Source organism: Marmota marmota, unplaced genomic scaffold, assembly GCF_001458135.2.
Source record: "Marmota marmota marmota unplaced genomic scaffold, marMar, whole genome shotgun sequence".
Taxonomy (NCBI): Eukaryota; Metazoa; Chordata; class Mammalia; order Rodentia; family Sciuridae; genus Marmota; species Marmota marmota.
The window spans coordinates 18,259,472-18,275,991 of NW_025999941.1; the positions used below are offsets into that span (position 1 = coordinate 18,259,472).

Genomic DNA, 16,520 nt, shown 5'->3' on the forward strand with positions numbered 1-16,520 from the left:
CAGCATCAATTTTCCCACCCCCATCTACTGGTCAATAAATCACTATTCAGTGAAGTGCCCTGGTGAAGCACGTTGGCAGTCTGAAGAACTGATGTCCTGGGGCGCGTGTACTGTGTTTGATTCTTGGCTTCTTTTGTTTCCAGCTAAGTGACCTTGGGCAAGGACTTGACCTTTTCCTATTTCAGCTTCCTCATCTATTAAATGAAAATAAGTAGTACCCACGGCACCAAGTTCTTAAGTACATTACACGAGTCAATACAATAAGTGTATCAAATGCACCTGCTCTTTGGATGTTTTCAATAATAAATTAGCTATTATCATTCATTTCCCTGAGCCACCGCACCCACATCCAACAAGTATTCTAAACCAGACCACTCTATGGCCAACTGTCGACAACTCTAGCATCATCCCCCACCATGGATTCTCATGAACATCCACATGTGCTGGGCGCAGGGCACAAGCCTGTAATCCCTGCAACTCAGGAGGCTGAGGCAGGAGGATCATGAATTCAAAGCTAGCCTCAGCAAAAGCAAGGCCCTAAGCAACTCAGGGAGACCCTGTCTCTAAATAAAATACAAAATAGGGCTGGGGATGTGGCTCAGTGGTCGAATGCTTGAGTTTAAACCCTGGTACCCCTGCCCCCCACAATAAATAAACCTGTACATGCTCCCCAGTCCCAGTCTTTGTCTCTTAGAGGTCACTTCCGACCACAGTCAGAGTAAACTTTGCAAAACCTAACTCAAATCATGTCATCTTCTACTCCAATGGTTTTCATTAAATGTTCCAATGTCTTCTTTTCTTTCTTTTTTTTTTTTTCCCTTTTGGTACCAGGGACTGAATTCAGAGGGCGCTCAACCACTGAAACACATCCCCAGCCCTTTTTGATATTTTATTTTGCATCCAAGTCTCCCTGAGTTGCTCAGAGCCTTGCTAAGTTGCTGAGGCTGGCTTTGAACCCATGATCCTCCTGCGTTAGCCTCCCAAGCTGGTGGGATTACAGATATGTGCCACTGTACCCGGCTTCCCATGGTTTCTCACTGAGAACAAAAAATGTTTTAAAATTTTAACAATGGCCTAAGAAATCTTACATGATTCCTCTCTTGCTTTCCTCTCAGACCTCTTCTGTGCCCCTCTTTCACCAATGGTCAGTCACAGTGGGCCTTGAACTTGACAAAGCTTTAGCATTTGCTCTCTGTGGCTCAGTCAGTCCTTGATGGCCAACACCATTCTACCATCCTCTGTTAGCATCTGAACTCCTAGTTTCCAGGGTCACATCATATCATGGACAGAGACTATTTATCAGCCTCACAGCTGGACAAAACCAAGGGATCAGTTTCCAACCAATATGATCTCAGCAGAAGTCCATGTGGTATTTCAGGAAAAACCTTAAATAGAGAAGACACTGGGCTCTCCAGCTCTCCCTCTGTCAGAATGGCTGCAGTACCAATATGGCAGGTCAGGCTTGGAGAGTATGATTGGGCAAATGCAGAGCAACAAGTAGGTCTAGTCCAAAAGCCGTGAGGACAAAAGAAACCATAAAGGGTCCAGGTGACCATCCAGTGCACTCTCAGCACTAGGCTACTTACGGTTAAGGGAGAAGCAGACACTGGACTCCTATCCTGTTGAGGTGACTCTAGGTTCTCTCCTCTTTCTTAGCCGAACAGCCCTACCCAACATCCCTGCCTGAGTGCCTGTTCCCACTTGTCACTTCTCCCCGCCAATGGTACCACCTTAGTGATGCCACTGGTTCAGCAGGACACTTCCCTCCCCCCTAGGCTCTCTACCCCATGGCTCTAGGCATTCTTCTTTGTAGGACTTGATAGCACGAAGAACTATTTACCTACTTCTTGACTGCTCTTTCCATCTAAAGGGAAGCTTTGCGGGGTACAGAGGAATCCCCCTGCCCAACACTTAGTATAGCTCCTGACGTGCAGAAGAAATGAAATATCTATTTTGTGACTAGCTCCCTTATCTGTGCAGGGTCTCGTTTTTTTTTTTTTCTTTTTTTCCCAAAGAGTAGATTTATTCAGGCCAACACTTACAGAATACTCTTAGTCAGCTTGGAATTGCTGTGGTCACTTCTGACCATAGTCAGAAAAGAACAACTTAGAAGAGCGGAAGTTGCTTTTGGTTCATGGTTTTAGAGGTCTGAGTCCATGCTGGGCTGAGTGCAGGGCTCTGGGCCCAAGGGGAGGCAGAACAACATGGCGGCAGGGCCTGGTGGATGAGCTTCACTGACTAACTCCACTGAGCAGCCAGGAAGCAGAGAGGGGTCACCTGGAAAGATGAATCCTTCTAGGGCACGCCCCCAGTGACCCACGTCCTCTAGCCATGCCCCACCTGCCCACAGTTACCACCGTTCAAACTAGGATGGACTGATTAGGATACAGATCTCAGCAATTCAGTCATCTCACTCTGAATATTCCTGCATGAAACAGAAACTTTCGGGGGGACACCTCAGATCCAAATCACAGCCAGTCCCTACTGGGTGAAGACACTGGAGAAATAGCCGAGGAGGCAAGGTCACGGGCCCCAAGGTCTTCCTAGTGGTGGCAATAGAGCATTCCACGTCGATCAACATGGCACTCAATATTCAGGGAGTAAGCAATAAATCGATGCTAACTTTTGTTCTGTATATATTTAGCCGTTCACACTCGACCTATTATTTTCATTTGGGGATCCAGTTTTATACCACAGTATCATCATTTCTTCAGTGTTTTGACGATCACAAAATACACACACCTTCCAAAACACAGTTTCAAAATGTCATTAAATATCCAATTATTGAAAATCCTGTCCCTGCACCATCGCCCACTCAAAATCACTTCCCAGAATTCAAAGATTCTGAGAATAAGAACAAGTAAGATTCTAACAAAATCTTATAGAAAGCAACATACCCAGTACTTTCAAGAAGACCGAATATTCCCCAGAAGAGGCAGCTTCTCAAAAATCTCTATCAAAATATTCTCAGAGCATTTGAATAAGGAATCATCTCTGTGGTTGAAACCACTGCTTGGTTTGATCTTGCTTAGGGTTGAAGCCTTGAAAATGACGCTTACAGAGTTTTAAGAATATGACATCCCTCCAACCCGAAATGCTGCAAATGATCCAGGATCATTTGGGACAGTCTGCACTGCCTTTGTAAATTCTACACTTGGAGTGTTTTATAAAAAGCATGATCAAGCCAGGCGCGGTGGTGCACGCCTGTGATCCCAGCCCCTCAGGTGGCTGAGGCAGGAAGATTGCAAGTTCAAAGCCAGCCTCAGCAAATTAGTGAGGCCATAAGCAACTCAAAGAGACCCTGTATCAAAGTACATTAGAGGTATTAAAGGGCTGGGGATGTGACTCAGTGGTTGAGTACCCCTGGGTTCAATCCCTGGTACCCAAAAAAAAAAAAAAAAAAAAAAAGATCACCAGCTTGGATGGGGTTTCTCTAAACAATCAAGAGGTCACTGAAGCCTGGCACCTGGATTGCAAGCTTGGAAGAATGAAGATGACCCAGAACACCTGAGCCTGACTGCTCAGCTGAGATTCCTGACTCTCAGAAACCCTGTATGATCACAAATATTTGTTATTGCTATTAAAAAAAAAAAAGGCCCACTAGTAGTCTTGTTTCCAGATTAAGTTGTGGCATGAAATATAGTTTAAAAGTACAACTTAATATTCACTTTAGATGATATTTCAGAGTTAGCAGGCACTGTGGGGAGGGCTGTGGGACTTGGAAAGAAAAAGACCTGGAGTTAGAAAGCAGCCTGAGGCATGTGACTTGGGCAGGTACCTAAAACCATCCTGAGCCTGGGTTCCTTGCCAGTATGACAAATAAGGGATTATCAGGAGATGAGCTAACAGTGTCGACATACAGTCAGCACTCAATAAATGCTCACCATGTTATTGGTAAGAACAATAATGATGACGAAAGTATGAGCCAAGACTTGAATCCAAATTTGGCTGCCTATAAAACTCTCAGGAGCACTCAGCCACTGAGCCCCATCCCCAGCCCTATTTTGAATTTTATTTAGAGACAGGGTCTCAGTGAGTTGCTTAGGGCCTCACTGTTGCTGAGGCTGGCTTTGAACTCGAGATCCTCCTGCCTCAGCCTCCTGAGCCGCTGGGATTACAGGTGTGCATCACGGCGTCCAGCGCACATCACTAGTTCCCAGTGTGTATTTCCCACTCCTGGTCCGTCGAGGGCATCCACAGGCATCGGCTGTGATTTTCAAGATGTGGAAGCTATGGGGCCTCTGGGGGGTGAGTTTGTTCAACCCCCATCACCATGGCAGGTAATTTGTGCAACAGAAAGAACAAGAAATTGAACGGAGGGGGAAGTGCCAACTCTCCACGTGGGGAACCACACACCATATGGCCCTGCAATTAGGGAGGAGGTCGACTGCCAAGGGCCAAAATCACCTTGGCAAAATCCAAGGTAGCCTGGAGGAAGTCAGCCCAGGCCAGTTCCTTCTCAGGGCTGCTCTTGTTCCCCAAGGGACTTTCACTTTTTCCCATGGATTGGGAAAGAATTTGAAAGATGAAAAGAAGTCTGATGACAGCGGATAGTCCTAATACCTGGTCATTAAGGTAATTTTCTGCCTTCCTAAAAGCCAGGCACAGAAACAGCTCTTCAAAGGGAAGATCGGTTCCAGAGAAGATCACGGCCACCTTTGAAGAAGCTAAAGGACCTCATGGTCCTGTCTGGGAAGGAGGGCACCTGCGCCCACAAGGCCCTTCCTAGTCTCTTGGGAGCTCTGAAAGAAGCTTCTGGCTGGGGGGCAGTGGTACGAATCTGTAATCCAGAGGCTCAGGAGGCTGAAGCAAGAGGATTGTGACTTCAAAGGCAGCCTCAGCAATTGGGAGGCCCTGTCTCTAAAGAAAATACAAAACCTGACTTAGAGGTCTAGTGTCCCTAAGTTTAAAAAATAAAAAGAAGCAGCTTTTGGCTGCAAGAAGTCAGAGAGCAACAGGAAAAGGAGGAGGTGAGCTGGAGATTGAACCAGGCTCCATGAGGGAAATTGTGGTCCAGGAACAGAACCGGGAACCGACTCAGCCAAATTCCCCTGGTGCCCAGCATGCTTCTCCCTAGGAAGACAACTGCTGGGCCATCTTTCCATCTTAGAAAGTCACCCAGTGTTCCCTCCCTGTGCTTCTCTTCCAATGGAATGCAACGATCAATGACATTCAAATATCACCATTTATACATTTGATGGTGACAGGAGGGGAGGACCCAAAGGGGCCAGGGGTGGGGTGGAGGGGAGAAAGCTAAAGTCTGCCTTTTGCCAAATGAAGACGACCATTTCTTAAAACAGAGATCACTTAGGGACTCCCTTGCCTTCACGAGGACACCTCGAAATTTTTTCTTGACAGCTTATAGTCAAAATCACCCTCGATGGCTGCTGCTTGGGTAAAACAGCAGCTGAGGGAGTTGGCTTGGATTCAAGGACCATGTTGGATTTTTTAAAAATACATACTGAGCACTAGAATCCCACCCACTTGGTGAAGATGCTCACATCATGAAGGGCACATGCAAACTGAAAACAAAGAGCTGGCTTGTGCCCAATTCCAGCTCAGCGTTCTGCTACCTTCACCCCAAACATGGAAAGGCAGCTGGAAACCATGATTCCAAGCTTTGTATATACTGTTAATTTTTTGGTCTCTTATATACATATATACTGATATTTCACCATACATATATATGGATATTTTATGTATATAATATATATTTTAAAATATATTTTTCTTCCAAAAAAACGTGTGTGTGTGTGTGTGTGTGTGTGTACACACACACACACAATTTTTTTTTTTATTTTTAGCTTTTTGGAGTACTAGGGATTGAACTCAGGGGTACTCCACCACTGAGCCACATCCCCAGTCCTATTTTGTACTTTATTTAGAGAGAGTCTCACTGTGTTGCTTAGGGCCTCGCTTTTGCTGAGGCTGGCTGTGAACTCGAGATCCTCCTACCTATTATTATTGCTGTTGTTCTAATCTTCTCTCTTCCACTAAGGCGAAGGACAGATTTATGTTTGTTGAACTCCTAGCACACTACATTTCCCACACAGGACGGTCTCAGGAAACCTGTACTGGATAATATGAATGCAGAAAAAAGTGATCTGCGTATATACAGTAGCCCCTCTTTATCCTCAGGGGATGGGGGTCTGACCCACCCAGAGAATGCCTACACCCACAGGTAGTACTGTACCCTATACACACTCTGTTTTTTCCCTGTATATGTATACCTACTTGTAGTAAAGTTTATAAGCACAATGAAAGATTAATAATACCTATAGCAAAATAGAACAATCATAATGATATACTACAGCAAAAGCTATGTGAATATGGATTTTCTCTCAAGATATTGTACTATAGATCTTAACGACTCAGGGTATAATTTTCTTTTTCTTCCCTTATAGTTGAGAATTTTTACCTTTCACTTGAAGGAAGTGAACTATGGCTTCTCTTTGGCATATCTAAACAGTCAGCATCATTATTTTCTGCCCTGGGTCATTATTAAATAAAGTATCCTTAAACACAAGTACTTCAATAACATGACCCTTGATGTGATACCCAGACAGCTACTAAGTAACTAACTGGTGGGTAGCAGATACAGGGTGGATACATTGGACAAAATAAATGATACAAGATTTCATCAAGATACACAGAAAGGCACCTAATTTAAAACTTAGAAACTGTTTCTGGAATTTTCTACCTAATATTTCCAAAATGAAGTTGATTATGGGTAACTGAAATTGCAGATAAGAGGGGACTACTGTATGAGCGTCTAGTTATCTATGTGAAACCCTGAAAATATTGCTAGAGTCTTTTAAAAGTGTGGAGTGAGCTGGGGCAGTGGTGCACACCTGTAATCCCAGTGCCTCAAGAGGCTGAGGCAGGAGGAGAGCAAGTTCAAGGCCAGGCTTAGCAACTGAGTGAGACTCTGTCTCGAAATAAAATAAAAAGGACTGGGGATGTAGTTCAGTGGTGCAGCATCTCTGGCTTCAATGTCCAATGCAAATAAAACAAAAAGTATGAAATAAAATTTTTATTGGAAACATGCTGTTTCACTCCAATCTAGTCTCCAATACCTACATTCCTGCAACCAGCTCCTGAGGAGCATGTGACCCAGTCACAGATTAATCTGATTAGATTTAATATCAGGACTTTCACTAGAACACTAAGAAAAAGAAACTTTTCAAGAAGGTGATTAAGATGCAAAGATGGGCGCTATTAGGAACAATTCATTCCCACCAGAGACGTGAATGAGAATGATATCATCACAGCAGATTGTAAAACTGATACAGTGACAAATTCCTAAAAAGATTTGGGCACCAGGATCAAGCTGTGCCTGAAGGCAGTCTGCTTTTGGATCTTTCCATTAAGCAAGCCAATAAATTCTCTTTGCTGCTTGAATCAGTTTGAATTAAGATTGTGGCTGTGGCAATGGAACGTTTTGACACGTGGGTGTTGCTGAAGACAGCACAGGTTTGAACACGCAGGACTTTCGCAACATATTCCAACCTACCTTCTCTAACCTCGTCCTTCATGGTCCCCCATCACTCTGAGCATCTACATTCTAGCGCACTCCAGTACACACTGCCCAGGAATGGAGCACACATTTACATTTAAACCAACGTATCTGCTCATGCTATGCTCCCTGGGAGACCCTTCCTGATCTCTCTGCTCAGTGAACTCCTATTGATACTCCAAAATCCATTTTTTTTCTGCGGAAGCCATACCCAACACTCAACAGTGGGAACACTCACTCCTCTCTGTTCCCTTATGCGTTTCCCCCACTACTTAGAGCATCTTCTAGAATTTGCCACATTCGCTGACTGGTATTCATGCATAGGCTCCTCTCCAAACTGTCCCTCCCCTAAGCCTTTGTCTCCTCATAACTTCACCTTCAATCAGTGAGAAAGAGAGAGGGGCGGGAGGAAACCAGAGAAGGAGGAATCCTGCAGAAGAGTCTCTAGAAGCGCAGTTCACTTCATAATAAAAGCAAATATCGGCGCACACCTGTAATCCCAACAGCTTGGGAGGCTGGGGCAGGAGGATCACGAGTTCAAAGCCAGCCTCAGCAAAAGCGAGGCCCTAAGCAACTCAGTGGGACCCTGTCTGTAAATAAAATACAAAGCAGGGCTGAGGATGGGGCTCAGTGGTCAAGTGCCCCTGAGTTCAATCCCCAGTACACAACTCCCCCCCCCCAAAAAAGAAGCAAGTAATTGAGCTGAAAAATTAATCACAGCCTCAAAGTGAGGCTCTTCAGTAAGACCCACTTAATGCTTTGTTCTCATTTAACCCCTGGAGAATAAGATTCCTGTCCAGGCCAGGTGGATGGGACAGGCAGTAGCCAGCCCCAGAGCAGCCACTTTCTCTCTGTATTTGGTCCTCAGTGTTTTTCTTTTATGAAACAAGACACACAGACCGCTACCATCCAAAGAGGGGGGAAAAAATAAAAACTCCACCCCCCAACCCTGCCAAGGGCCATCTGAAATGGATAGCTCCTTCTCCAGGGAACAAGAACAACAACAGAAAAGACGTTTATGTCCTTTTAACCTGCATCCGGGCCTGTGATGCTGGGCCAAAGCATATGTGCTCAATAACAGGGGTGTAAGGAGACATATGCTGAATAACTCGGCGCAGCTCAACCCAGATCAAAAGCAGGGCACAGCTTTGCACGCTCTTCCAAGACACAAAGGGGGTCGGCTTCCTGGCACTCCAACAGGCTGTGTACAACTAGTTAGCATATGAAGAGGGCGCCCAGCCCTGACCCACTTTCTGGAAACAAAACAGTTGGTCCTCAATATAAATACAGTTTACATACCAATGGGTTCTCATTAACCTTTCTCCTGAGGGTTTTTTTTTTTTTTTTTTGGTTCCTGGATTGAACCCAGGGTTACTTAACCACTGAGCCCTGAGCCAGCCTTTTTATATTTTTATTTAGAGACAGGGTCTCACTAAGTTGCTTAGAACCTCGCTGCTGCTGAGGCTGGCTTTGAACTCGCGATCCTCCTGCTCCAGCCTCCTGAGCCACTGAGATTCCAGGTGTGGTCTACCATGCACAGGCTTCTCCAGTGGTTTTCCTCCTGTGCCTTAGGAACCCTGGAAGGGCTGACCCTGTACTCCTCAGTCCTCACCATGGCATTCTGGGGGGCTAAAGCAAAGTGCTAGTTTGACGGGCAGGTGTCTTGTAAGATAACTACTTCTTGTTATTGTTATTAATTGTTATTGGTAGGGATTGAACCCAGGGATGATTTACCCCAGGCCTGTTTTATTTTTATTTTTTATCTTTTATTTTGACATAGGGTCTCGCTAAGTTGCCATGACTGGCCTCAAACTTGCGATCCTCCTGCCTCAGCCTCCGGAGTTGCTGACATTACAGGCAGGGCCACTGAGCCCAGACAAACCCCTTCATTCTGTATCTCTCATCCTGCTTTGGTGTTTGACACTGCAGCATACCTGCATTTCAAATTTCTTTGGCTCTCACTTTCTATACTCATGCTCCATATGTAAATTTGATTCAGCCCAGTGCTGTACCCCCAGGGCACAAAATAGTACCCAGCAAAAACAGGCCCTCAATAAATACCTTCAGAATGGGGAACGAATGAGTCTAAAGAATGTAAAGGGTTACACGCTTTTACATTTGTGTTTGGAAGAGAACTGTATTGAAAAGACTTTGGAGCCAGATGTCGTAGCGCACACCTGTAATGTCACCAACTCAGGAGGCTGAGGCAGGAGGATGAAAGTTTGAGGCCAACCTGGGCACTTCCAAGAGACACTGTCTCAAAATTAAAAATGAAAACAGCTAGAGATGTAGCTCTGTGGTACAGCACCCCTTAAGCCTCCAGTACCACCAAAAAGAAAGAAAGAATAGTTTTGATATTGCAGGTTGCTTTATACTTGATATCTAGATTGGGATTATCATCTATTCATTCAACAAACACTGACAGGGCATTTCACAAAGCTGCTTGGTAGATGCTAAGAGAGAGGTAAGGCCTTATCAGATCTGCCCTTCAAGAGGTTTCAGTTCATACACCCTGGGGGGCACCCTCCAGGCAGGATCCTTCCTGCCCCACTGCTAACTGCCCCTCTCCTACATTCCACTTGGGGACAGCAAATGCAGCCTTGCTGACTGGTGAGAGAGGGAGGAGACAGATCTGTAGAGAACAAGAGCCAGGCAGAGCCAGGGCTTCCGGGTTCCCTCCTGTGTAGCAAACCCAAAGAGTTCCAACTGTTGCTAAGTCTCTGGGTGGTTATAACTCCAAATGCTTCTTTAAGAATGGTGGCACACCGGGAATCCCAGCTCCTGGGGAGGCTGAGGCAGGAGGATAGCAAATTCTGGGCCAGCCTCAGCAATTTTAGGAGGACCTGCCTCCAAATACATTTTTTTATAAGAAGAGGACTGGGGATGTAGCTTGGTGGCAGAGTGCTTGCCTCGCATGCAGGAGGCCCTGGGTTCATCCCCCAGTACCACTAAATAAATAAGTGAATACATAAATAAATACAATAAAAAGACAAAAATAAATGAAAATAAAATTTAAAAAGGGCTGGGGATGTAGCTAGGAGGTAGAAAGCTTCTGGGTTCAATCCCCAGTCCTGCCAAAACAATTTTTTTTTTTATTTTGAAAAATAGACAATACAAATGAAGATCTTTTGAAAAAGTATATAATTTTCTAGGAAAATCTACCTGAGAGAAACACGAATGTGAGCACGCAGCAAAACAAGAGCATGTAACCATAGCTATTTAAAAAGAAGAAACTGATCATTGTAATTGATTAACAAACTTTCTATTCTCAGATAAAAAGACTCTATTCAATAATTTAAAATGTGTATTTGAAGGCAGGCACGCTGGCACATGCTCACAATCCCAATGACTCAGGAGGCTGAGGCAGGAGGATTGCAAGTTCAAGGTCAACCTCCACAACTCAGTGAGAGCCTATGCAACTTAGAGACAACTTGTCTCAAAATAAAATAAAATAAATAAAAAGGGCTGGGGATGTGGCTCAGTAGTTAAGCATAAGCACCCCAGGATTCAATCTCCGGTACCAAAAAAAAAAAAAAAGTATTTGAGAAAATTTGGATTATATAAGAAGATACTCACGTTAAATTTAAAAAAAAAAAACAAAAACAAAACAGGATACTCAACTAAATATATGACACCAATTATGTATGCCTTGTGGGTGGGCATTGGTGAAAAATCATATATAGATGTGGACATATGAAAGAGATGGATTGGAAAGTTCACCATGATTATTCCTAGATACTGGAATGATTAAGAAATTTTCCATAATCTTTGCACTTTTGTATATTTTCCAGACCCTCTGTAATGATTATCATTTTACTTTAACATGCTGCATTTTACTTGAAAAGATTATCTAAAGGCTTCTAGAAAGTTCTGTTTTTAAGTAACTAAACAGCAAATGCGTCCGAGACCATGAGGACCACACCTGCATTTGAAACAGTTGGTCACTTGAAGAGAGAGAAGGCACAGCATGGGTTTTGGTGGGGGGTCTCAGTAAGAGGAGACCATAAAGGGATTTATAGCACTTGGGCATATGTCAGATAACTTTTGATTTGGAAAAGGGCTCAAGAAGCAGAGCTTTGTTCTGGACAGGATGCTGTTAAAAAGTGGAGGGAATTCATTGCTTGCATGGCCTAATAAATCTTTCTGTTTTGTTTTGTTTTGAATGAAACCCAGGACCTTGTGCATGGTCTACCACTCAGCGACCCTCTCACCACCTAATAAATCTTAACTGGAACACAGGAAAAACAAAGAACATCACCACTATAACAGGTAAAGGATCGACAGTCACTCTTCATCTCCAGGACAGGAGGATGTCTGGTCTGGATGATTTTCATGTCACATCTGTAGTAAGACATGGTTACAAGGTCTTGTTTTTGTCCTGAGCCATCTCTCAGCTACTAGTGACACCAAGGCCCGTAATACCAGCCCAGTTTCTAAAGATGATAAGGAACAGATATGCTGTCAGAAATATTGAGATGCACCAGGCATGGTGGCACATGCATATAATCCCAGTGGCTCAGGAGGCTGAGGCAGGAGGATCATGAGTTCAAAGACGGCCTCAGTAACCTAGTGAGGCCCTGAGCAACTCAGCAACGTAGTAAGACCCTAAGCAACTCAGTGAGACCCTGTCTCTAAGGAAAATACAAAAAAGAGCCAGGGATGTGGCTCAGTGGTTATGTGCCCAAATATTACAAATGGACACGTACTGAAAATACAGATGCAACAAACAAATATCCCATAACCTACCATGTTGCTCTTGACAAGTCCATAAAAGAGTTGATACCTAGCCCCAAATGCCTAGTATGTAGAAGACACTTAAGAATGGGGGATATAGGCAAAGGTGAAGTGACAGAGTGTCTATAACTGCCTTTCAATGACATAAGCCAAGCAAGACAAGACGAGAAAGAGAACATAACCCTGACATCATATTAATATATTAACCCTGGAGGTGAACACGGCACTGCAAATGTAACTTTTGAAAACACAGCGACATACAACTCTGGAGAGTTCTTCTTGTGTTCCTAAGTGTCATCTTGCACTCTGAAGACCTCTTCTCTACTGGGCCTAATTACAGGGGGCCAGAATTTGGAAGTACATGTAAGATGTAGCTCAAAGAGCAAGAAGTGCCATCTTGAAGCCAATCTTGCTTATCTGGGGACTGGCCTTGACTATATGCAATTCCAAATTCTTAGGTGCCTCTTACTCCTCCATCCATCTACTCATCCTGAATCATCTATGGAGTTTCTGAAAAGGATCAAGTTCTGGGTACGGTGTCAGAGGACTGTGAATTTTTACCCCCAAAGGAAAGCAGTGGGGCATCCTTCATGAGTGTCCCAAAGATGAGAAGATGGCCATCTACTCTATAGAAATTGCCATGCAGTAGGACCCGATCCTTCTCAAAACATGCTTAATATCCCATCACAGGGCTGCAGGTGCTTTACCAAGGCAAGGAAACTATAACTCAGTGGTAGAGCCCTTGCCTAGCACACACAAGGCTTTATATTCAATTTCCAAGACAACAAAAATAAACAAAAAGTAAAACCATGCATGGCCACTAATTATATACACTGATACTTACTTGGTCCCAATAACATTAACCCATTCAATCATTTATTGAGCAACTAATAGCCAGCACTATTCACGGAGCTGCTAAGGTGATCAAAACAGACAAAACTCCTGCCTTCAAGGAGCTGATGACTCTCAGCGGTGTGTTGCATATCGGCATATAAACAATAACTCATTATTTCAAAAGCTGCATATTCACTCCATCGTAAGCACAGATGGTCCCTGACGCAAAAGTGTTTCAAAGATATTCCGACTGTGCCACGGTTAGAAGGGAGTCGAAACTGCACTCGGAATTTTGGCTTTTCCCCGGCTAGCCATATGTTGGGTGGCAGCAGAGAACTGCAGCTCTCTGTCAGTCCCGTGATCACCAGGGTGATATATGAGGATGTTATGTAGGTCAGGCGCATCAAATAAATCTGTGTGTGTGTGTGTGATCCTGGGCATCAAACTCAGGACCTCGCACATGCTAGGCATGCGTTCTAGTACATTCTACCATTGAGCCACATCTCCAAGTCTTCAACTGCATCTTTCACTTATTATATTTTCAATTTAAAATGGGTTTATGGGGATGTCACCCCATGTGCTTTGCAAGCCCAGGAGCATCTGTACATGCTACTAGTTAACCAGACCCTTACTGGGGGAGGGTGCTTTGTGTGTGTTTTCCACTTAACACATTTTTTTTTTAAGCATTGCTCTTACAGCAGCCTCTTCTTTTATAAATAAATATTTTGGCCAAATCCTGAACAGCTGTCTAAAACATGTTACTCTACACCAACACTGTATTTTGAAAATGGTTCACTGGGTGACTTATTTTACACTTAACAACATCCAGAAAACCACATCAGAGAAGATATAATCATTCTAGAAGTGCTTAACCAAGTTAAGATTCCAGTTGATTATTTGTAACAGTTTAGCAGATTATGTTACAGTTTTTCAGAGCCTAGAAAGGAAGTAAAAGTGATAGTCAATCTTTTTTATTTTTTTTTTCTTTTTTCTCCTTCCAACTGTTAGATATGGTGATACTTCTTCCAGCTGATTTTCAGAAGATTTTAAAATTAACTTAGAAGTTTCCCTAACCCTTAAAAGTCAGGTACCACTTTGCCAAGCAAAACAGAGCTTATATGGAACAAATCAGAGTTCACTAAATCATTAATTTCAAATGTAGACGTTTGGGCAGCGTGTGTGTGCACACACATGGGCACATGCACACATGAGTGTGGTATACGTATATGGAAGCATACATTTGTAGATGTCTATGAGGGACTGCAGCTAAAGAAGTAAAGCTGAGCCAGGCGCGGCAGCGCAAGCCTGTAATCCCAGTGGCTCGGGAGGATGAGGCAGGAGGATCGCCAGTTCAAAGCCAGCCTCAGCAAAAGAGAGGCCCTAAGCAACTCAGTGAGACCCTGGCTCTAAATAAAGTACAAAATAGGGCTGGGGATGGGGCTCAGTGGCCAAGTGCCCCTGTGTTTGATCCTCAGTAAGCCCCACCCCATAAAAGAAGTAAAGTTGAAACATCACTATGCTTATCCATATTATAAAATAAAAACATACAAAATACAGGAGCCTACAGTGATTTACAAAACAATACTCATCTACTCTAGTTTTTGAGTACATATTAAATTTGCTAGGCCTTGCCTGGGTTTAACTTCATGCAAAACAATCCATTTTAAAGATGTGGAACCTGAGGCTTGGAAAAGTTTAGGTACTTTTTTCCCAAGTTCATTCAAAATCTTCTGCTTCAAAATCTATAATTGGCAAGACACTATGCTATTGTTCCCTTCCAAAGGCCTCTGATAATTTATGTTTATCAATCATGCTAGTCACTTTGTATCTATGACTGTACAACATATATCATGCAGGATTTGTAGAAGATAACTAGAGAATTCTGTAAATATTGGATTCCAGATTCAACTCACATCTATCTGACTCTATGGTTAGAGGGAGATGAAGCAGAGAGAAGTTTTACTGCTTACTTTGTGCATACAGGTGGGGATAAGAACTTGAGCTGTGTGATGATACTGCCTAGATTCAAATCCCAGCATGTGAGAGTCAGGCATGATGGTGCTCACCTGACATTCCTGTGGCTAAGGAGGCTGAGGCAGGAGGATCCCAAGTTTGAGCCCAGCCTCAGCAACTTAGTGAGACCCTCAGCAACTCAGTCACACTCTCTCTCAAAATTTTTACAAATAATAAAAACGCTGGGGATGTGGCTCAGTCACAAATTACACCTGGGTTCAATCTCTGGGACCAAAAAAAAAAAAAAACCAATATCACTATGCTCCTGTTTACCTGTGGAGTGGGGACTGCACTGTTTCCGGCTGTGTTAAGAGAATGACATGTGTAAAGAACTGAAACACCTATACTCAGAAACTCTACCAAAAAACCACCATCTCAGGTGTTTGTGTCCACACACAAAGAAAATCTCAACGCAGAGCCTGGAATTCAAACACCACGTTACTGAAACGGCCAATGATGGGGCTTCACTTCTAGAAGAAAATTAAGGACAATGTTCCCCTGGGGAGTAACTGGAGTAATTGGAGGACTCCAAAACTCCCTTCCAAAAGCTCTTCAAGCCAAGGTCTTTATAACCTCCCAGCTGGTGATGCGGATCCACTCTGCTCCTGGCAAGTCAGGCACAACTGCCAAGAGTCACATTTCCTGTGAGTGGGCAGGGACGCCATGGAGACCAGAGCCATGGGGTACTTGGGGGCATCCCGATCCCGGGTGACAAGGAGCTCTCGGGGCCTCAAAGCAACCTTCCACTAGATGAAGATTCCCCATTAAGGCGGGGAGGGGACAGCTGGCATCCAAGCAGTAAAGGTCTGGGGTACTCCGATCATCGCTCTTCCTATACTGGGGACCTCCTGAGGCTCAGACCAGGAGAGAAAGATGACCGTACAATAGGACTTTGCACAAAAGGGCCTCCCCCTTCCCAGCCCCTTTCCGTCTTCTCCAGCTGAGGCCGGATCTAGGCACACTCCACTCTGGAGGATGCTCAACCTACAGGCTCTTGGAGGGGTGGGGTGAGCCACCAGTTCCTCAAGTGGCCGCAGGCCGGTCCAATGCGGACCGCGGGAGCTGGAGAAAGCACGGAGGACGGGATCCTGGCTCCTGAGCCTTAGGCAACCGTCCTCCAGCGGAGGATCCCTAAGCAGAGGCGCCGGGAGCGCCAGGCGCGCGGTGTCCCTCCACCTGCCCAGGCCGCCAGGCTGCGCGCCCTGCGCTGCGCCGCGCTCTCCCGGGAAAACATGGCTGGCCTGGAGCCTCCGCGGGCGAGCCGGCGCGGGAGCTTTCGGGGAAGGGACGCGGCCGCCAGCTGGCCGAGGTGGGAGGTGGGGAGGCGAACGCCTGGCAGGAGGCGAGGCGGCGCGTTCCAGCTGCTCCCTGGCGCGGAGGCTCCCGTCCCTTTCCTCCTCCTCCGTCCCGGGGCCGGTCCCCG

General features: G+C 44.8%; 1 protein-coding gene across 15 annotated transcripts in view; it reads right to left on the reverse strand.

Annotated features, from left to right (window-relative positions):
• Positions 1-16,520, reverse strand: part of Magi1 (membrane associated guanylate kinase, WW and PDZ domain containing 1) — a 612,663-nt gene that overhangs the window by 157,424 nt on the left and 438,719 nt on the right. The gene's annotated exons all lie outside the window — the stretch shown is intronic.